Source organism: Periophthalmus magnuspinnatus, chromosome 5 (genome assembly GCF_009829125.3).
Source record: "Periophthalmus magnuspinnatus isolate fPerMag1 chromosome 5, fPerMag1.2.pri, whole genome shotgun sequence".
NCBI lineage: Eukaryota > Metazoa > Chordata > Actinopteri > Gobiiformes > Gobiidae > Periophthalmus > Periophthalmus magnuspinnatus.
In genome coordinates, this window is record NC_047130.1 from 9,506,310 (window position 1) to 9,530,360 (window position 24,051).

The following is a 24,051-nucleotide window of genomic DNA, read 5'->3' on the forward strand; positions in this document are numbered from 1 at the left end:
ACAAAGTTTCTCTTAGACAATTGAAATTTGGCACATATATCCTTCTTCACATGCTGATCAAAAAAGCCAATGAGAACATACCTCTATTTGCAACCATGTTACCGTGGCAACATAATAAATGTGATCATTGAAATGAATGGGGTTCAGAGTACTGGACTTTGTTGTAGACTAAATAGATGCTCTACACTCATCAAACTATGGCCTAAAATTCAAGATTGGCAAAAAATGTTGTATTTTGATGTTCAAAAAAAGTTTTAATTATTATTATTATTACTACTATTATTAGTAGTAGTATTATTAGCAACTCGATTTTGCATGCCTGCACTTTAAAGTTATATAAGCCTTGCTTGTTCAATATTCATTGTTAAATCAAAACTTGTTTGGTTCCATATTAAAAGGTTCATTTGTTCAATCTTGGCCCGCGGCTTTGTTCAATTTAAAATTTTGGCCCACTGTGTATTTGAGTTTGACACCCCTGCTCTAGTGCATTTTGGACACTTTGTGATGTTTACTTTCCCAAAGGCAGTTCCATCCATCAGGACCTGGTGCATGTGCTCCGCTGGGGCCCGAAGCCTCCGTGATGGGGTAAACTTGATACTTGCTCTGCGCAATGGGGGGATGGGGCATACATGTTTAAAGAGCAGAAGAAAGGGGAATCAAAACATTGGCAGAGGACCTACAGGGAACTTTAAGGCTACAGTCGTATGGAGAGAAGAGTGTTTTCAAAATCAGAGTGTTCTTAGAGTTTTTGAAGAAGTAGGATTTGGTTAGGATTTGGGTTAGGTTTCGAAAGATGGGGACTTTAATGCTACATTTGTTTGGAGCGAAGAGTGTTTTGAGAATGAGAAAGACTTTTTAGAATTTTTTAAGAAGTAAACACAGCATGGATGCCATCTAAAACCTCTTCAGGCATGCCTTTGAGGAGGGAACAGCATTAGAACATGGTAGAAAGCTCCAAAAAGTCGATTTTGCATAATACACCCTCTTTAAAGTTTGGATTTGCTAGTAGGAACTTCAAGAGCTTGAAGATGTAAAGAGAGTGAGAATCTAAATTTGCTGAGAATGGAGTAAAGGAACAAATAGAATACACTTGGCAGCAACAAAAACATTTAATCAAGTTTTTCTCAGTAATTTTGAACTTTGAACTCTCAATATAGGCATTTTTTGCAATAATTTTATAGAAATGTATTACTTTTCCCTCTGTGGTTAACTCCAAATAGTAGTAGACATTCAAAGAAGTGGTCCAAGAAAAGTATGAGTAAAAATCTATTTTGGTAATTGTAAGTGTAAGTTATTAAAATTTAAATTGAACTATGTAACGTTTTTGGTTGAGGGTTTTGCACCTGCTTGTCTTCATGAAGATGTTATTGCCTTGCCTGGAATGTTCCACAGTAAGGCATCAAACTTGTCTATCTCCATGGAGACAAGTAGGTGATGCTACAGGCCAGATGTGTAGTGAGGCTGTTAGAATGTATGTTTTTAAGGTATGAATAAAAATACAAAGATCATTAAATAAATGCAAAGTCATAGTATATCCATGGAGACAAGTAGATGGCAAAGGCCCCACCTGAAAAAGTTGCATAATGTATCTTTAAATGAATTTGTGAAATGTTTAACTATTCAACTATTGTAAAGTGTCTTTGAGTTACCTATTATAATTATTATTTAAAGGTCATATATTACGCAAAACTGACTCTTGTGAGCTTTAAGCCATGTTGTAATGTTGTTACATCATCAAAAACATACCTGAAGTTGTGTTAATCCTACATTATTAGTCTGTTTGTATCTCTGAAGCTCAAAATACTCTGTTCCACCTTGTGATGTCATGGAGTTTTCTAGTTAACAGCTACTTTTTTTTTTTACCTTTTATTCAGTAGAAATGTGCAACTCCGGGGGTTAAATTATCAAAATGATTTTAGTGAAGGTGTGTGGAGTTTAAAAACACAATTGAGCACTTCTGAAACACCACATGACATCACAAGGTGGAACAGAGTGTTTTCAGTTTAAGAGAGGAACTTAGCCTAAATACACAGGGTTTGTGTGTTAAACATGTGAGAATGAAACAAAACACAACTCCAGGTATGTTTGTGATGAGGAAACAACATTATAACATGGATCAGAAAATAGCACAATATGGGCCCTTTAAATAGGTTTGAGAGGTTGTGGGTGTGGTGATATTTGTTGCAGTGAAAAGAGAGAATTTGTTCAAAGAGTGCATTTTAAACATGTACAAAATGTCTCTCCTTAGCTCAGTGGTGCCTAAGTGATGCGCACATGCTTTCCAAACAGTGGATTTTAATCACTTCAGACCGCAAGTGACAGTCTAACCAGTTTTCTGTGGTTTTGACTTCACCAGGAAAGCCTCATGATAATTCTGATGATATCTCTCATTATAACCAATTAGTACAAACCAGATATGTCGTGTTTGACCATAGAGATATTTGCACTTCTCAGTATATTGGCTATCGACCTTAAATTTCTTGGAGAAGCCGATATTTTGTTTGAGTCAACGAGATGCCAAAAGAATATGCATAACACTTTCTTTGAACACTTTATTATGAAGAAAACACAGCCCAAAATGTGACTTGACAGCTCTCATATCCACTTAGTAAAACCATAGACTGTACAAAGAAGTGGACTAAGGCAGTGTGATGTCATCCATAGTGTTCGGCTCCAGTCAAATGAAGCTCATCGAGACGAGCAGTTTTAGGGGCAAATTTGGAGCTGAGTTCCATATTTGGAACTCCAATCACAAGTATCATAGCAACCAAAGAGCCAATCTGGAGCAAGGCTGTTGAAGGTAATTCCTCTTCCCGTCCCCACCACTAGTTTAGCAGGAAGTGGGAACTTAGCTGTCAATAAAACCTGATGCTAAGGCTAGAGGGAACTACCTTGATTTGTTGGTTATTAGTGTTCATATCTTAATGGATTAATGGACATGAGAAAAAGAGAAATAAAAATACCAGGATCATGTAGAGCGGGTTCATATGGACATTTTAAGACCAAAATGATGAGGGTCACTGCAGCGGTTACAGAGAAAGAGGCGATGTTTTTCAATGTGAATTGGAGCCAGAGTTGATGGAGATGGAAACACATTAGCTATGTCCAAAAACAATCAGAATCGGCATCAATCATGAAAAAACCTGGTGAAACTCTTGAATAGTAGTAGTACTTTTCCAAAATCACTTTGACTTGTAATTCAACGTAAATATAATGACACAAAATTTTCATAATGCAACTTTGAGTAACTTGGTCTCGGGACTCGAACAATGAGGACTGTTTGAAGTATTTTAGTCATAGCATAGAATTTTTTTGTTATACCATAGAATATTCTTGTTTTGTTTTTGTTTCTTTTTAAAAGCAAACCTATTATAAAAAATATACTTTTCAGAGCTTTTAACCATGTTGTAGTTATTTCCCTTTCTCCTAGCCTCCCGAAGTTATATTTGGAGTGATTTGTGCCCCCGATACACACCCACTGCTCTATACTTACTTTGTTCTCCAATTTTATTTTCTTAATTGGTGATACATGTAGGATTCAGCACCGTTGTGTAATCATTTTGGTACAAATGAAAAAAAAAATTGCAACTTGTTAGCGTGATGTGCTGCTATCCATAGGAGGGGTCGACAGCTACATGGCTCTTTGTTGTGATGACGTTTACGGTGACATCAGCTCCCATTGGGCACCGAGTTTTCTAACGTGAAAGTCAGCTGGCTTATTTCTTTTATCAAGTCATTTTAGGTTCAAAATGTACAAATTATGTACAAAATGATCCACAGGTGTCATAGATTAACTATACACACAAGTGCAATGTATCTTCTTCAATGTTTGTCACCACTGTTCTGTTTTTTGTTTTGTTTTTTCTTGCAAATCTTCCATTTTTTACTTACTTATTGTTTTGATTGTCCTAAAAGCATCTTTGGACAAGTGTTTAAAATTAGAATTACAACTCTAACCCTTTAAATTGCGAAAGATGTAGATAAAGTCGAAGCACATGGGGGAGAGTAAAGAGAGGTGGAGAGTTGGTGCAAATTAAAACGTGGGCGGGCACAACTGGAGGAGGCGGAGTCGCTGGACAGCTGGAGGTGGGGTTACTGCACAGCTGAAGGAGCAGGCTGAGTAGAGCTGGATTTGTTATCAAGAAAGAACAGGAGCCACACAGTACAGAGCCAGGGTCCCAGGACAAATACTATGTAGCAGCAGTAGTAGTAGCAGTAGTTATAGTAATTTTAGTTGGTAGTATTGGACAAAGTGGATTGACAGTTGGATTACTGTTTCTTATTCCTGTCAGGTAAGTCTACTGTGTTGTTTAGATATATTTTTGTGATGCTTATAGATATTTGTTTGGTTAATTAACAAGAAATTACTATTTTTGTTCTCTGCTTTGCTTCTGTTTTTGATAATGGTCAAAAATGATAGATTTCTTTTGAAAATACCATCTACTGATTGACTATAAATACAAATTGATGCCAGCAGTGGATATTGTAATTATGGCCCTTTCATTTATTATTAAAGCCACTGTTTGTAACTGTTTAATCAAAAAACTGACCTTCATTTTGGTTGAGTTTTTTGCACTGAAAAATGTATTAAAACATGTGTCCTTACTGTGAATGGGCTTGCATCTCCACAAACCTGACTCTTATTTATTCTGGATGGGGACCTACTCCTGTTTGTTTCCATGGAAATGCTGTTCCTTTGGGTATAATATCACGTAACAATATGGTATTATTAAACTTATTAATCTCCAGAAAGTTACACACAGTATCTCTAAAAATTTATTCAATTTATTTTTGTAAAGCCTAAAATCACAAAAGCAGTTTCCTCATAGGACATAACAGGATCATTTATTTAACCAACAGAAAATTGGAAAATCCAACAGGGAAACAGACTTTGGTTAATAACAAACTAACCAGCCTAGATTAACCAACATCCATACAAAACAAACAAATGGATAACTGTCCTTAGACCCTCCTTCTTGGAAAGAAAAAAAAAAAACCCTCGGTATCAATTAATAATACACACAATATACTTTAACAAACATACACATACACCCTTTTTACTTTACTTTAAACTATACTTTTTTATTTGTATTCACTTTTATTTTTATTATTACTTTTTTTTTTTTTTTTTACAATTTTCAGACCAAAATTGAAATGTTTTACAAATATCATGCCTTCAACACAATGACTGACCTCCTGTAAATTATTACATCAGGATTTAAACCAAAACATGTCAAATATCTCTGCACCGTGTTTTACTTCTGCCATGGGAATGAAAATAGTTGATGTGAAGCAGTGGAGCTGATGGTTGCCATGGAAACTGGTGTAAACATCTGGGTCTTGTGAAGCTGCTGGAGGCGCGTTAGCTCTGTGGACATAGAGTTGCTGTTTCTCTGTCTCCAGGATGGGGCATTGTTTGACATAGGGGGCTGAGTATTGTTTTACAAATGTGGTTTAAAAAGTGCTATTTGGAAATCTGTCCTGGATGGTAACAGGACACATGTCTTTATTGTGAGCTGCCAGAGTAGTTTTATTTTTCCAAGTCAGGTTTCCAGTGTTTTAAAGTATAGTGACCTCTCCTGCTTATGGTTTTAACATAACCACCACAAAAATGTAGTATTAATATTAACATAAACAATACAGGTTTTAATCTGTGCCATTTAATACAAAAGAATTATCACACTGGGTCATGTAGAGGGAAAATATCCATACAGGGATAATAGTTTAAAGGTGCACTATGCAACTTTTCTGATGAAGGGTCCATCATCTACATGTTCCCTTAAAAATGTTATTGCTTTGCCTGGCATATTCTACAGTATGGCATTAAATATTTATACAATCATGGAAACAAGCAAGTAACACTGCCAGGCCAAGTTACAGGTCAGATCAGTGGAAAGGCGACCCTGCTCACAGTGAAATTGCATGTTTTCTGTGGTACTTTTGAGCAATATTAACACCTATAATTGAATAAATGCAACTTATATGTGTTTAATGCCATACTACAGAACATTTAGGGTAAAGCAATATAATCTCCACGAAGACAAACAGGATGGACCCTCTACCAGAAAAGTTGCACAATGCACCTTTAACCTAATATCAGGCTGTTTCTATGTAAAAAGAAGAACTCAAATCTATTAATCTGAGGTAGAAACTGTGATGGAGGTGTCTCAAATCTCAAAGATCCCAATGAAGCATCAGGAGAAGCTGATTCGTACTCAGACACCTGCTGCATATAACAACGCAGTCCAATTTACACTAGGAGCAGACTAGGAGAGGCTTTCAACTGCATGGGGTAAGAAACAGCTAGGAAAATATCAGGCATGTGTTTGGACGTTTGCTCATGCATTTTAGATCAGCAGCGATAATACTAACTGAAATAAACAAATCTGATTGGACAGTTCTGTCTGATTGAACTGAGATGCAGAGGAAGAAGTGGTGACTGTAAATCCTATACATTTTTTGAATAAAGAAATATAATGTACCTTTTATGTTGGTTCTGTTTTTTTCTATTTGTATTTTAAGTTGTGATAGTGAGGTTTGTTTGTTTTTTTAAATGTGGTGAACCAAATATGTATTTCTACCTCGCTAGGCTATAAAGACAATTGTATTCTCATCAGTGTTCGGAGCTGTGGCTGTTATACCTAAACAATGTACTTCTATCTCAAGGGCTCAAAAAATAGTTTAGAAAGCCAAAATAATGTTAAAAAGTACATGTTTGTGGTCAGAAATACCCCAATGGATTAGATATTGTTTACGTTTTCGAATGAATGAGGAAACCGGAGCAGTAATAAGAAGAACATGCAAACTCCATACAAAACGGTCCATGGAGAGTTTGGCTTTGATTTCAGAAAGTAAATTTCCTTGCTCAAGAAGACAATAGCAACGAGAGAGGTGGGAATTGAACTGACAACCATTTGGCTAGTGAGCAAAACCCAACCTCACTACATTGAGTAATCCTGACCGCAACAACTGTGAGAAATTATTTGCAATTAGCTTTATCCACAATCTTCAAATTCTTGAAATAGATACTATTGTGTTGCAACATCTGCAAGCCTTCATCAATTCCATCATATACATGTGGTCAGTGGTGGATGAAGTACTCAATTTTGTTATTTGTTATTTGTAAAGTACAGAAAGAGGTGCAAAAATTACTTAAGTAAAACTATCACACAAAATAACTATTAAAGTACCTGTTTAAAATGTACTTCAAGAGTGAAAATTAAAAGCATTTTACACAGATTTTGATAACCCTTAAAGTGTTAAGTTCTGATATTTATACAAAATTCTGCAGATTTTTGTAATTTTTTATGAATTTTATGCACTTTTGTGTTTGTTCAAAGCCAGTACTTGAACTAATAAAACCTTTAGACAGGACGTTACCATGAATATGCTAAAAATGACCCCTTAAATAAGTCCAAAATAAGTGGAGTAGAAAGTACAGATACCACCTCTCAAATCAAGTGAAGTAAAAGTAAAAAGTTTCCATCATAAAATGTACGATGCTGAACAAGTGCAGTACGTTTAATTTTGTACTCCGTTACTTCCCCCACTGCATTTAGTTTCTCTCCTCTGTCCTGTCTTCTCTTGGATGGAAGTAGGTTTACGTTTGAGATCCAGATGTTTTCCCATGATCCCCTCTGCGCATTCAACTCAAACCGAGGAGCAGCCAGTAAAAACACTTCCGTAACGAACCAGGTCAAACGCGCTGTTCCGAATGTACGTGATCCGCTTCAAATGACCACATTACTGATGAGAGCGGTTATGATGGGAAATGATTGGTTCTATCCTGGGATCAGTGTCTGGGAATAATTACAATTAGCTCAAGTATCATATGTCGACGTTTGAAATACAAATATTGTATTTGGTTTAGACAGTGATTTATGGTAGAAAACCAATTCTTTTCATGTAATAAAGTCAAATCTGTCTTGCCCCAGAACAATAGAAACAGCATGCTCACAACGGATCATATCGAAAGGTCTTGTAGGCTACTTTGTTAAAACTACAACTACTTTGTTAAATACTTGAGACAAACTGAGCATCTTTCCCAAGAACACAACAAAAGTATTTTCCAGAGGGAGCAGGAATTGTCGACTTTAGGAGAATTTCTGGCAATTAGCATCTGTCAGTGTTGACAATATTAGCCTAAAAATGTTGTCTGACAAATCCAGAGTGACATCTCTCAGTATTTTTGATACAGATGGATGTCTGTGTAATCCCTCAGTCGTTCAGGTATAGACGTCTTCACTCCTACAACTTTTCGTCCAATTGACAGATTTGAAGTTTTCTTTTACTATACAGATGGATATCCATCTGGTCGCCATGCCGTCCGCCTCATCTCAAGCCAGAACCAAACATGTTCGTCCAATCAGATTTGTTTATTTCAGTGATGAATGTGAAACAAAGGAGCTCATTGGTCACTGATCATTTTGAATAAACTGACATTTCTCTCACCTCAGATTAACAGAATTTTGTGCTTCGCTCATTGATTCTGCAGAAGTCTGTATTTTTCAGTCCCCTGCGATTTTTTTTCCCCTTTCTTTTTTACTCATAAGCAGCCATATTTATTTTGACAATCCCAGGCAACCAAAAATGCGCTACTGAATTGGAAGCTCAATCACTACAATTTAAGTGTGACTCATCATGATCTTGTTCCAAAACTAAATGTAGCTATAAAACAGTATAAACACATTTCTATGACATTATTTACCAAAGTCCATACATATTCAGTATATTATCTCCCTTGACCTGCCCTGGCCACAACCCCTTTCCATTCATGAGAAACCTAACACTATATAAGTGTAGGCGTGATTTATTTAACAAACGTTGGATTTCAGATGTTTCATTGTTCTGTCTTTTGCTGAAACAATATGTTATATGTGGGAGTCACCGAAGAGATGAGGTCCACCCAGACTGGTTTTGATTTCAGTTGGTTTGGTCAGTCTTAAGATTCAGTTTCATCAACATGTCCAAACAGGTCCAAATGCAGTAAATTATTAAGGATTATATCTGTAGGCCTTTAAACTCTCACTCAGAATACACATGAAAGCGTTGTTGGTAGTAGTGATCAGGTAGGCTCCAATTTATATTTATATTATTTTTTTGATCACGTGACAAATGCGTAATAGTCGATCATAGTGTATTTGATCACAATCTTGCTTTTCACAGTTGTTCAAAAAAGATTATGACATCATATTGCAAAGGATTATGGGATTAACAATGCACGTCAAGATGGATTCTCATGATATTTGTGTGGAATCCGTGTTGGCGTGGTCCCATTGGTGCCACTGGTTGACGGACCAATCACAGAGCAGCATTGAGGTTTGGGCAGAAGCTAAATTGACAGTGTCTCTTTGTCAATAACAAACTTAGAGTTGTGTTTTGTTTTATTCACAGGCTTAAAGAGCCCTTAGAGTTTGGGTGGTGTCGTCACACATCATAGAATTTTAAGTTAGCCTAAGGAGTTGGAGTTTTGTAAGATGCTAAATGCTACGTTTAGAGCTCATGAAAACATATTCTTACACTACTGTGATGACCAGTGTTGACCAGTATTAACCCAGCAGCTTACGGGGTTGTTCCATGGTACTTTTGTATACTTTCTAACACTGTTTTGGCTAGTGCATGTTTTCCACTGCTGCAGCACACGTGAGGCTATTTCTGTTAACATCATTATTCCAGTTTAAACTCACAACTTGTAAAACGTCTTGAGTGTGATAATATTTGTTTAACCCTGAAAATACATTTCCCTGTCACCCCTTCAACCTTTGACTTAAAGATTTACTATACTATACTATTATTCTGTTCACAGCGTCTAGACTGCTCTGTTTGTACACCATAAAGTAAGCAAATGTATCCAGTTAGTTTAACAATGCCATCATCTGGGCACATGTGCTACTTATTTAAAGAAACCATATGTAAGATTTTGATTTTAACATACACATTACCTATCTGTGTCCTAAGATATGAGGTAAACATGTTCACATCAAATATAACTTCCACTGATAATTATAATGCAGGTTTATTTTTAATCACAAAAATATCGGACATGATAGCCAAGTTCATCATCTAATCAAAAAGCAAAATGAGGATCACACGAGTCTCTCATTTGGGTTGACAGTTTCAGCAGATTGAGCCTGATCAACCCTGAAATCCAGCCGTTTTAAACCTAAAAAGACTCTCTCTGATCTGAATGGTCATTACCTAAACCCCAACACCTGCAGCCAATCATGAATCAGTGCTAGTGCAGCCTCAGTGAGTGAATTTCTGTCCATATACTGAGAATGACACAAACTTGAGTGTGTCCTCTATCTGCAGGTTAAGGCACTGGCAGCCGAGGTTCAGTCAAATATGGCCACTCTTGAATGTTTAAAAGAACTGTGTATAGACCTGCTCTCAGTCTTAATGCATCCTGATTCCAATTTAGAGAACATGTTTTTTGGGTTCATTCATCTTTAGTGTATGGTTTTAGGGGTATTGCTCAACAAAGAGCTCTATACAGCTCGTTGCTCGAGTCCCGGGTCTGTGCTGGCAATAAAATAGTTGATTTAAGAGCGACTTTTAGAAAGGGGCATTATTGTGGTTTTCGAGTTCCATATGGTCCTAAAATTAGCTCACACACATGCACATAAAATCCATAGTAATGTCGTCCCATGAGACACGAGAGAGGGGAATGGTCAACACCACCCTACTGTTTTTGGATTTGTTAAAATTCAGGTATTTGCAATCAAATCCTTAAGCAACTCTGCTGTTAGTGTTTGATTATTAAATGCACTGACCAAGTAAAAGGTGCATTCTGTAACATGTCTGGTGGAGTTCCCACTACCTGCTTGTCTCCATGGAGATGTTACTGCTTCGTCTGGAATGTTTCATAGTACGGCATCAAACTTATGTATTGTTGTGGATAGAAGCAGCTGATGCAACCAGGCCAAGTTACAGGTCAGATCTGTGGCCAGGCGAGTTTTCTCACTGCATGCGTGTCTATGGCAAGATGTTCAGCAAGTTCAGTTACCATGGTGACATAAAGCACACATTAGCAGACACTGTCAAAAAGTTCTAACATCGTCTGAAAATACCAGAAAAAAGAATAAAATACAAAATGGATTTAAACAACATTCATGGCCCCATTTTGGTGTTTGATTTTTACAAAAATGGTGAGTGTGACTAATGGCTAATGCTAGCTAGCTTGTAATTTTATGTGCAAGAGGGACTGCTTTAGTAACAGAAATCCGCGTTGTTAAAACAAAGCTCAGATTAAAGTCTAACCTGAGTAACAGATCGTCAGACAGAGCAGTGCCTCCAGTTAGCCTCACCACCAAGGGGATTTTGATGACATCAGCTGCAAAGTATTTATATATCCAACTCTCCTAATTAAGTTAACGAAAATGGACGAATAGCGTGTCACACTTTCATTGCAATTAGTTTGTTTGTTTGGGTTTTTTTTTTGCATTTGTTGCGTGACCTACACTTAAATAGCCAATAGTCTATGTTTATGTTCTAATCAGATATAATGGTTTCTAAAATGTGTATATTTCTTTATAAATTGGGTCTACTTTTGGGGCCAAAACAGCCACATCTTAAGGGTTTTGAGATGGTGTTTATATATTGTGTTATCATTGCCTTGCACATGCTCTGAACCCCAGTGCGAGCCCTCGTGTAGATACAAGATAGCAGACTAATCCTCTCCACTTTTACAACAGCACTGCCCCAGGCTCAGCTCAGGCATGTGTGTACTCTACCAAGGACTTACACTAACAGCTTGTAGATTTAGGATTTGGACTGTTGGATGTTGAAAATAACAAACACATTTTCTGTAAAAAATAAAATTGTAAAAGTAGAACATTCAGTGAGAAAGTGTAACTGTTCAAAAATGTATTATATATTTTTTTGTAGAATTATTTTTAAACATTCAATATTTATTACATTTAACAAACTAAAAAAAAAAACATGTGTACTTCCTTAGAGAACTTAGACTATAGCTGTTGCTCCCTCACATATAGTGGGATCACTGTTAGATTGACAATTTGTAGATATAATTGTCCTTTTGTTTATAATACGAGTAGCAGTGTTGTCTTTGCATTTCTTTTCTGGATTCTCTTCTGCAGTCTATGGCTTTTGCATGTTCTTCCTGTGTTTGGGTGCTCCAGTTTCTCAACTTAAGACATGCACAATCAGCAAAAATCCTTCAGCTAAGTCTTAAGTTCTAACATAACTTCATGGGCAAAAGGCTACTCCTCCAACTAGGCTCTCCTAACAATAGGTCCCCGATCCTACTACCCATTGCCCCTCACAAAAACGGGTCAAATGCAGACAGCAAATTTCTCCACAGCAACAGTCAGTGGCAGATAAAGTACTTCATTTCGTCACTTAAGTAAAAGTACAGATACTGAGATAAAAAGTTACTCAAGTAAAATTAAAAGTATCACATGAAAAGTATCAAAGTACCTGTTTAAATATGTACTTTATGAGTAAAAAGTAAAAGTATTTCACACAAGTGTTAATTTGTTAAAGTGTTAAATGTAGTTATATAGTAGTTTGGTCAACAGAAACAATACAAATCCATTTCTTAATTTTTCTGAATTTTGCGCATTTATTTGTGCTGCTCAAAGCCGAAACTTGAACTTGAAAACTTCAATCTGGATGTTACCGGGAAGATGGTAAAAATAACTCCCTGAAGTGGAAGGTACAAATATCTGCTCTCAAATGTAATGAAGTAAAAGTAAAAAGTATCCACTGTAAAATGTACTTAAATAAAGTACAGATACCAAAAAATTGTACTTAACTACAGCACTTTACTACATTTACTCTGTTACATTCAATTTAACAACAGCAATGCAAGTCTTAAGTGGAAATTATTATGCAAAATCAACTTTTATGAGCTTTTAAACTCACAATGACATCCCTAATCAGCTTCCTCAAAGTTGTGTGAGTAATCCTGTATTGTAGGAGCCATATGGGTGATTGGTTGCTATGGCAATGTCTAAGGGGCGGGGGGTCATGTGGGTAAAGGTGATGTGCCGGTACTTTTGAAGGCACTGGGTTTCCTGCTGTCGAGGAGTGGGAAGGGGAGACGCCGGGTAGCTGTATTTTTCGTTGACCGCTCCGTTTGCTTGTTACCATACTATTTTTATAGGCCTACATTATACCATCGGTGTGCATATGTAACCTGCTTAAGACGCTGTTCATTAAACCACGAGGAAATTCATCATGTGACTCAGTTTGCTTGTTACAAACCGCAGCGCGTCAGACAGAGTTACTGGACCCAATCTCATCTCTAAGTGACAAAGGCTCAGCGTCGCTATATGTATCGTCCTGTATTTCAGTCTCGTTTTCATCACCTCCTATCTCCTCCCACAGCTCTGTAATTAATGTATTTAATAGATTACATGGGACCTATCACTTCTGCATGTTCCTGCTGTCTGTACTTTCACTCAACTGAGATAAAAACTTCTTTCAACTCTCTGCCTCATCTGGAATCGCCTCTTTCACTATTACAGTTCAGTTTCAGTATTATCATCTATCGTCTATATTTACTTCAACGATATATCACACTTAAAAATGTGTTATCATGACAGGACTAGTTCTACTTCACTCCTAAAACTCCATATGTCTTCTTTAACACACGGCGTTACATTAAAATGTCACAGTTTAATGTTTCCAATGACCTTAACAGAAGTCACCACTACTACCTCCAGCAGACAAAAGGCTCTAAGAAATCTGGCTTTGACTTCAAATTCTCAGGTCTCTGCATCCCCCACATATGTCATTTATTTCACTTGGCCTGACCACTATTCCCATTCCCAAACGGAGCAATTTCCCCCCACAAGGACCGCTCTCAGTGACCCACTTTAGTCCAACCAGAGTCAATCACGTGCAAGAAACAACACAGTAAAGCCTACTCGTGCAGGTGTGCAAAAGCTGGATACATACTTATATCTGAGGTACTTTTTTCCAATAATTCAGTGTCCTCTCTTTCCAAGTAATTTGATAGAGAAAGGATTGTAAAATGTACAGAGATTATCAGGATTATTCAGGGATAAGTCCACATGACATTTGGCAGTGAAAACTTAACACAATAAATATATTTAAAATGTCAGACCCCCACAGTTATGGAGAAATGCAGGTTTGAAGCCAGTATTTTTATGTTTAGCTTAAAGTCCAGAGCTCCAGGAGGGTTTTCTTTTTTGAATGTTGCATACTGTGCCATTTTTATGAGTTCTGCTCATTTTCACAAATCAGGTTTCAGGTTTTGTAGACACAGAGATGACCAGGAAACTGCAGAAAGTTGTTTTGGAAATGAGATAAGAATTATATTGGCCTTTGGTGTTTCTTGACTGCGTGAAATACTGTAATCCTCAGGAGTAAGTAGAGTAGACACAAATCATACTCAAGTAAGAGTAACTTCATCATATTGGTTATCGTACTATTAGAAGTGCAAAATAGCAGCCCAAGAAATGACTCGACTAAGAGTAAAAAGTATTTGAGAAAACTTCTACTCAAGTAAGAGAAAATGTTTGAGCAACTGTCTGATCGTATACATTGAATTTATTATTTGATGGCATGTCATCTGCATGATTCCATAGAAATAAAAACTTGATCCCATATTTCTGAACATTCCCCATGGAGACAGACGATGATGATGGTGATGATGATGGAATATTATAGCCAAAGGAACAGCATTTCCATGGAAACAAGCAGGAGGAGGCCCTCATTTAAGCTAAGTAAGAGTCAGGTTTGTGCAAATGCAAGCCCTCTCAGAGATCTATCAAGCTGGGAGGTAGAATTGCTTACCTCTCTGCTACCAGTTCATGCATCATTATAAAAAAGTGAAATTCTGCTGAATTTGTGTAGAGAAAGTGACTGATTGGGTGAAGACACTGACAACATTAACAGCCCTCTCAGTATCACTAGATTTTATACGTGAAGAGGTAAATCTTATATCTAACTACATAAACATGTGTGAGTGCTTCCTTCCTGCTCTGCTCACAACATCACCGTGTCTCCAGGTACACACAAATCTACAACATGTTTGAATAAGGCTCCTACATGGGGCCAAAGCTATATACCTGTATACCACAGTTGTGTACTGCTCAATTATAGTTACTGAAGTGTATTTAGTCAGGAGCTCAGCTGGTAGAGTTTGTCCACTGATCTGAAGGTTGGCAGTTCGAATGCCGTTATTGATAACATTATTAGAGTGGTCAGATCCACTGACCCATAGGTTGGCAGTATAAGACCAGATCTGTCGTTATGTCCTTGGGCAAGACATTTAACCCACCTCGCCCCCAGGCTCTACACTGGTGTATGCACTTTGAGAGCCTTGAAATTGTAAAAGCTCTGTATAAAAATGTGACCATTTACCATTTTCCATTTACTTCTATTGTAGTTTCCCTAAATACTTTTTTATTTGAGTGGCACTTGAGTAATTTCCTGAACCACTCCTGTGTACTTCTAACGGAGTAATATTATTCTGAAGCAATGTTATTCTTACAACAATTTTAGTTACTTCACCTCTGATCTGTTCACTATATGTGGTTTAAATATGTACATTTCAATCAATATGTAAACTCAACATCCAAGTTTAGCCCTGTGTACATATAATGATCATCACTGTCAAACTAATAAATATAGAAACTTTGAAACTACATTCATGTGAACAAGTACAGATATTGAAAAAAATGCAAAAAAGCTAAAAATTCCTTACTAGCATATTAAAAATGTACTACTAACACCCAAGGCTGTATATGTAAATATAGCAAAGACGTAGCTAACTTGCTAGCCATTGCATTCCAAGCAAGAAGTGAGCATGGGTGTGTTTTCAACTCCAATGCAGTTTACATTAGAAACCTCTCTCTCTCTCTCTCTCTCTCTCTCTCTCTCTCTCTCTCTCTCTCTCTCTCTCTCTCTCTCTCTCTCTCTCTCTCTCTCTCTCTCTCTCTCTCTCTCTCTCTCTCTCTCTCTCTCTCTCTCTCTCTCTCTCTCTCTCTCTCTCTCTCTCTCTCTATATATATATATATATATATATATATATATATATATATATATATATATATATATATATATATATATATATATATATATATAAAAAACATATATTCTCTATATTTTGATCTTAAAATGTTTGTATTAACCCACTCAACATGATCCTGGTACAGTTATCTCACTATTGTGTCTGTAAATCAAGATATGTACATTAATAACAGACAAAGCAGGAGCTTTCTTTCCCCAAGGTCGCTCCCGCTAATGCCAGCAACAGGTTTTATTGACAGCGTTGCTAAGCACCTGCTTCCTGCCAAACCAGGAGTGCAGGTGGGAAGAGGTGTTACCTTCTACAGCTTCACTCCAGATTGGCTCTTTAGTTGCTATGTTCCTCACAGTTGGAATTCCAAATATGGAACTTGGCTCCAAATTGGCCCATATAACTATTAGCCTCGATGAGCTTCTTTTGACAGGAGCCATCACATTCACTTAGTCCACTTCTTTACACAGTGTATGGTAACAACACTATATTATACCATGAAGTCGTGTAATATGACTAATACACTTGAAAAAATGTTTTAGGAATGTCAGGAATTTGATGTTGTCCAGACTCAGCTTTCTCGTATAATCCAACGGGACAGCTTATTTGAGGCTCTCATGGTTTTGTTTATTGATGCACATAACCACTTTGGAACCCTGAAAATATTGCATTGTTTGTGCACGTTTTTATCATGAGTCAAATACTTGGCTTGGCTTGAATTTTTGAATTTTTTACAAAAGTTGTGCTTGGACAGATGTTGCGATGTCCTCAAAAGAATATATTTGTGTTGTGTCTTAGAGAGAATGTAAATAAGCCTCAAACTATCCCACATAGTATCTACTTCATTTGACTGATGTTAAGCGGTTCACAAATTTGAGTCGTACAGAGATTTTTATATCAGATGCCCTTCCAGTCTGCATTTATTCTCACTTGGGACTGGCACAAAGCAAAGAGGGTACTTAGAATTTTTATTTTATTATTGGCATTTGAGTGTCTTTTATTGACTTTGTCCGTGATAAGATGTGTTATTTCATTTTTGCATGTGGTTCTCTCTTCTGCTGTGGTCAAAAATGGCTGATTTGAGTTCCTCCCGTTCTGATTTGTGTTTTGTTGCTCGTGTGCACTCCTTCGCCATTTCCTTCTCACATTCTGTCCTATATTCAGTTTGTCTTGTCCTGAACTTCCTCCCTGTTTCCCAGAAGTATTTTGAACTGCAAAACACTTTTTACTTTTGTGTTCTGGATCTATTTTATCTTTTGGGTAGAGGAGCAGTTGGAGTTTTCTGTACGGTTTAATTCAACTTTTGCCCATAATTCGATTTGTGTGTCTTTAATTCACTTTGTAATAGTGTTTTTTGTGTCTTCGCAATTCACTTTGTGCATCTGTAATTTCTTTTATTTTTTTAATTTGATTTGTGCGTGTGTAGTTTCTTCCATGATCTTCCACATGTAAGAACAGATAAGCTAAATATGTCTACACTTAATTGCAGGTAGCTCTGTTTTGTTTAACTAAAAGCTTTGGCCAAATCATGGAATTTCTTCTCCAAATCTTTTTCACAAAATTATAACTCCATATTTAGGCCTGTCATGATAACACCACTTATCGTTCAGTATTTGAAAGCTGGAACAATATATTTTTGCGGTCAATGTTTATCGTGTGGGGGTTATTTTTTGGCAATATGATACGATTTAAGCTGTGAAAGGTTGAATGAACTTGTATGGCTCATTACAGATGCAAACTTAGTACTTTTTCATTTCATTCTGCTGTTTATTTATTGCAACTCATGATATTTTTTAGCAATACATTTTTGAGTTGTTATGTCATTGGTATATAGTTTCAGCAATATATCGAACTTCAAAATTTGTTATTGCGACAGGCTTATCCTTATTATTCACACTTCATCACATGTTGTTTATGTTCTATATGAGTAGAGGTGCTGACATTAGAAACACTTTTAATAATTGCATTCATTTGCTTGGTCCAAAACTGTAAAGGTATGTGATATGTCTACACTAGATAACTGTGATGTTGTATGATGATGTGTCTTGCCCAGAGAAACAATGGCAGCATGTACTCTTCATTCAAAATCCAGTGCTGGGTTTCAAATGTCATCACAATATTCCATAGACCAATACTATTAATTTACATGAATATAGTAGATATGCAGATTTTTTTTGGTTTTTTGTTTTTTATAATACAGTGAGTTCTTGGGTGCAGTCAGTAGTAGAAATGATCACGTTCAACTTTTGTGAATTTACGTTTTGGATATTTCATGGCAAAATGCAATGTAATCGATAAGGAAAATTGCCCCTTGCCCCCCATCAGAGAGTATGGCATCATCACATTTTATAATCTGTTTTGTGTGTGTGTGTGTGTGTGTGTGTGTGCGTGTGGGGTGTGTGTGTGTGTTTTTTTTTCTCAAGTGTTTTTGGAAACTCATATGCAAACACTGCACACAGTAAAGGGAGGACAGTCTGACCTGAGGAAGAGGAAGATGAATACAGAAGGTTCTTTAAAAGTGAGATGGAAAACAAAATACACAAAATGTTTCAGACGAATGTGGTGATGAGACGAAGAAGGCTACGGAGGAAGACTGAGGACGTATTTAAAGTGGAAATATTTTGAAAGAAAGTGCGATGAGAGACACTATGGATCCTTAATTCCATGTGGGAAATAATACAGTTTTATGAGAAAAAATACACATAGGAGTTAATAGTCTTAATTGATACTTTGCAGTGACATCACACTCGGGGGTGCGGTACTATATGTATGTCTATGGTGGAATGTTCAGTGGTTACCATGGTGATACAATGCACATACAGTATTAGCAAATACTGCCGAAAGTTTTAAGATTGTCTGAAATGGATTTAAACAACACATTTTCAAGAGCCTGTGATCAAACTTAAAAACTGTTGGCTAATGCTAGCTAGCTTGACTGTAGTGTCACTTGAGAGACTTGTTTAACAGCACAAATCAGCTAAAGTTTAACTTAAGTAACAGAGCTTCAAACAGGGCAGTGCCTCTAGTTAGCATCACACCCCCGAATGTTGATGACGTCAGCTGCAAAGTATGAATAGTTTGACTTGATAAGTTGAGTATGAGTTCTGAGAATTCTAGTTAATTTGAAGATATTCCAGATCAACTTACATTACATTTTATTTTTATTTCAAACTAATTATCCTCTCCTTATTTTTTTCTAAAAGTTACATTTGTTATAAATGTGGTTATTCCTGTAAAACACAATTAGGAATGATTGACAGATGATGCAAGAGGCTTCTACAAATGGCGAAACGTATTTTACTCCCAAAAAAACCTTTATCCAGTTGACAGAATTAAATCTTCTTTTGTAATTGAGTGTGTAATGCATTTAAAGGTACACTATGAAACCTCTCCATGGAAACAAGCAGGTTTTCTATATGCCTAGTGTATGACGTCATTTCACTCTTTCAGTTGATATATTTTTAAGAGGATGGGTCTTTTGTCATGGATGAGGTCACTGATAAGATGTTCTGGTAATTTCATCCCTCTATCCTCCCCGTTTTTATCTATCTCCTTATGCAATTATAACACAACTATTTTAAATTAATTTGAAATGATGCTAGGGAGTTAGCAAAGACCCCATGTGGACAGAACTGACATCAATCATTTAGTTACGTTATTACTTTTTACTGACTTAAAAATGTGAAAAATAGTTGTAGTTATTTTAAACCGTTTGCAGTGGTCTAACGTTATTCCTCACTTACCTTATGCATTCAGAGCATCCTAATTATTCACAACGGTGAGTTTATAAGTGCTTTTCATTGTAATACTAACAACGACTAGCATGCATACACGCACTTCCTGATTTACAGCACATATCAGACATATTTTGATCTCAAGAGCTAATATATCTGTACTGGGGCAAGGCACATTTTGCTCTTATATGTACATGGGCTCTTTGAGTTTAAAACGGCATTCAAACTAATTTTATGTCATGTGAGAATTGTAGATTTTAAAAAATATTAACCTTGATTTTTCTTATTGTTTAACTCAAATGTATATAAACAAACAGACGCCAACTACACGCAATTGATTCCTGATTTCTGAGCATACAAAACACAAAAACTGAACCCAGATACACGCGTAGATAAGGCTAAACACAATAGCTGCAAGTTTTAAAGTTGGTTAGCTGCTTTAAGGCAATTTAAGCACTGAGATAATGACTTTTATGAAGGCAAATGGACTTTAAAAGCGCAGAGGAGCACTTCCTGGATGAATTAACACCTTATGACATCATTAAGTGGAACCAAGCCTTTTAAGTTCAACCAAAGGACACTTGAAAATTATGTAGGTATGTATTTGATAAGGAAACAACATTGTAACATGATCCAAAGAAGTTAGCTTAGCATAATAATAACTTTACCTTTAAGCTAATTAAGCTAACAGCGCTTGTTTTCAATTAGCTTATTTAAAAGGCATTTGAATAATTAGAATTGCAAAGTTGTAAATACTCCTAATGTTATCTTGTGTTTTCGCCAAGTTTCATCCCTCACATTTGGCCCGAAGTCAGGAGCGAAGTGATTGGCCAGTTTGGGAGAGGTCAGAGGTCAGTGATGACTCATGCCCCCAGGGAGATAAACTATGCAGCTTTGGACAGAGGAGTACTTAGACGGCACAGAGTACATAAGCTCCTAAAATAGTACACTCATGGTTAATGCTCGTAAATCAAGGCACTCGTTCTTTGTTACTGGCCTTCATCCAAACTGCGTGCAAATAAATACAAAAAAATAATAATTCATGTATTTCTTTATGTTGCCTGAGTCTTATCTAGAACTAAACTCTAAATCCACTTTTATTTTTTCACTACTGACCCTAAGTCCAAGTTTGTCCTGTCGTCAGCGACCAATCATACTGTTCCTTATACCTCTAGACTTCGCCCTTCCTCCCCTCGCACTCTTTGCTTTAGTCCTCCAGGTAGCACCCAGTTTAGCAGCTGTGTTTGAAATGTGGTTGTAGGTGGTTGTAGGTGGAGTTTAGGTGTATGGTAGTCTCATTTTAAGGCACAGGGACTTACGCGCTGGTGCAGATTTTCTACAATCTGTTTTACAACTTTGATTAGCTGATGATGTCAGTCGGTGGCTCTTATTGCCTTGTTGTGAATATAAAGTTGTTTACGTGGAGGCAGTGGCACAGTCTGCTGGTATTTGCCTACTGACTGGAATGTGGCCAGTTTAAATCTTACTGCAGAGCACATTTTTGCTTTGTATTCCCTACATTGTTAGAAAGGCTCTTTGACCATATTGCTTGCTTTTGTAAAGTTGCTGGTTGTGACAAGAAGGGCATCCGGTGTAGAAATCTGCCAGATACTCCTGCAGCTGCATTGTTTCAGAATTACAGACTGGATATATATTTCAAATAGGAAATGATCATGGGGGTGCTCCTGACTTCATTGACATCCATGGCTCCAATTCACTTCATATTGAAAAATTGTCACCCCTCTCTCTGTAACTGCTGCAGTATACAGTTCAGAATATGGCATTAAACATATCTATTTTGCATCTATTGAAATAGGCAAAGCATGCAAATCAATAACATCTCCATGGAGACAAAAAGTTAAAGACCCACCACCAGAAAGTACATAGTGCACATTTAATGAAATACCTAAAGATAAACGGCCTGTTTGAGATTTTAATGGCGCAATAGACTTTATCAGAGTACTGTACATGACATATTTGTTATTCCACCACCCACACTTTGAGGCCCCTTACATCCTAAATCACTCCCGGGACCAGGCTCAGTTTTGAAGCCCACATCTCCACAGCTTTCCTCCAGACACTTTCCATAGACGCTTCACTCATGAGCTCCCCAATCTATGACAATCTGCCTCTCTCTTCAGTGTCCACACAGCCCACGTGTTAAACAGGGCCAGGGCCAGTTGACGTTAATGAGGCCAATGAGCAGCTAATTCATTTCTATTGGAATCAGATGTTGGAGGAGGGAAAGGAAAACAAATCTGCTAAAATTGTCAGATAATTTGTTCAAGATAGAATGATATTTAAAGAGGCAGCACCTGATTTTTTCCCACATTTTCAGACCGTGACCAAGAGAGATATGTGTTAAAGTCTCATATTACGCCAAATGGACTCTTGTGACCTTTAAGCCATGTTAGAATGTTGTGATTCTAGTGAAGGTGTATGGAATTTAAAAGCACACTGGGTCACTTCCTGTATTACCACATGACATCACAAGGTGGAACAGAGTGTTTTCTGTTTGAGAGGAGAATTCCTTTATTCAGTTTAATTAAATTGTATTTATACAGCACTTTTAAAACAACTTCAGCTGAACAAAATGCTAGACATAAAAGTCACCAAAGGCAGATACAGATAACACAATACATAGGGAAAGTACAATAAAGCACCAAGCTACCCTGTCTAACTAGTATTAAATACCAGGGAGAAGAGGTGGGTTGTTAGTCTTGGCTAAAAATGTGGTACAGACTGAGAGTGTTTGAAAGGCAGAGGGCGCTATTCCATAGTCTGGGTGGTGCCAGAGAAAAGCCTCTGTCACCTCTGGACTTGAGCCTGGTCAGTTGACCTCAGGGCTCTGGGTGGAAGTAAGTCCCTCAGATAAAGAGGACCCATATAGTGCAGACACTTAAATACACTCAGTAACATTTTGAATTGCATCTGATATGAAATAGGGAGCCAGGCCTGATGTGCTCTCATCTCACTGTCTTTTTTCCATTTCCTCTCAGTGTGTCTACATGTGCGCCTGACCTCACGCGTGTTCTCATTAAGCCAAGGCTGCGCTATGGGCTTTGTACGCTTTAGTCTTAATGGAGCCACTGCATCCAAATCCTGCGTGCAAGTGTCATTGAAACAAGAGAGCAGACCATCTGGTGTGATGTTTTGCCAATTACCTCCATTCATAGTTTCAGATGCATTGACCCCGCCAGAAAACAAAGAGGCAGTCATAGAGTTCATTGTGTGCACTCGGTGTGCGGAGGTCCATGGACTAAACACACTATGAGGCAGCAGAATAGAGGACAACACGGTGAAGTGGTCCAAAAAATGCATTTCACAAATCTCCATCATATTTACATCAAGACCAAAGGACAGCACCATATCCAGGGGGGTCCTTTCTCGTGTGCTGAGCCTGACACCGACTGGGTTAAGTTACAAACTTTAAACTCATGGCAGTGGTTCAAATACATTCCTCACTTTCCATTTAATGCTTGAATTATGAATCTGCTGCGAAAGGTGGGGAGTGAAGTGTTAGAATAGAACAGAGCATCCAAAGGCAATACCACCGATACAGTGCTATACAATGCTAATAAGAAGATGCTTCCTAGTTTCAATTGAATACATAGACAGTTGTCACGTGTTTTTGCAGACGTCACTAAACAACAAGTATATTTAACAAGTATACCAAGTATTTCAACTATGTAAACAAGACATATTATGCAACATTGTTTTTTATCCATATGATCATTTGCCTGAGGTCCAGAATACACACTTTTCTAATACTTTATGAAGATCTGAATTTGGTCACCGGTGAATCTCCCTGAGTTCAGATGGGCGTGTCTGACAGGTGGGTTAGCCAATCGGGGACATGCATGGTCCATCTGTATCAAAACCAATATGGTTGCTTTCGAGGGAAAAAGAAAGGAAAACAATATTACATAATCTGAGGTGAGGGAAATGTATGTATGGGGCATTTTGTTTGTAAATGATAAGGGACCAATACGCTCCTTTGTTTCACATGCATCACTGAAATAAACAAATCTGATTGCACGATCATGTTTGGTTCTGGTTCTAGGTGCAGTGCAGAGAGTGGTGACCAGGCTGACATCCCTCTGTATACAAAAGTAGTAAATATAGAATGATATCATTCTAGACTTGCCAGGGCAATATTATAACTGTTTTTCTGCATTATCTACCTATTCAAAGTTGCATGGGTTTGAGTAATCTTTATTCTCCTAAAATGATTGCTTTTGAGCCATGAGTGTTCTAAATTATAACTAGATTATGTTTCTGATGGGAGTGATGTCATTTTTTTAC

The 24,051-nt window shown here is 37.2% G+C and overlaps 1 protein-coding gene across 1 annotated transcript in view; it reads left to right on the forward strand.

Moving 5' to 3' along the window:
- The first annotated feature begins 4,148 nt into the window (after positions 1-4,148).
- Positions 4,149-24,051, forward strand: part of ripor3 (RIPOR family member 3) — a 52,285-nt gene continuing 32,382 nt past the window's right edge. Inside the window, exon 1 of the mRNA XM_055221944.1 lies at positions 4,149-4,292. The gene's annotated coding sequence lies outside the window, so the exon portion shown is untranslated. The remainder of the gene's footprint in view (positions 4,293-24,051) is intronic.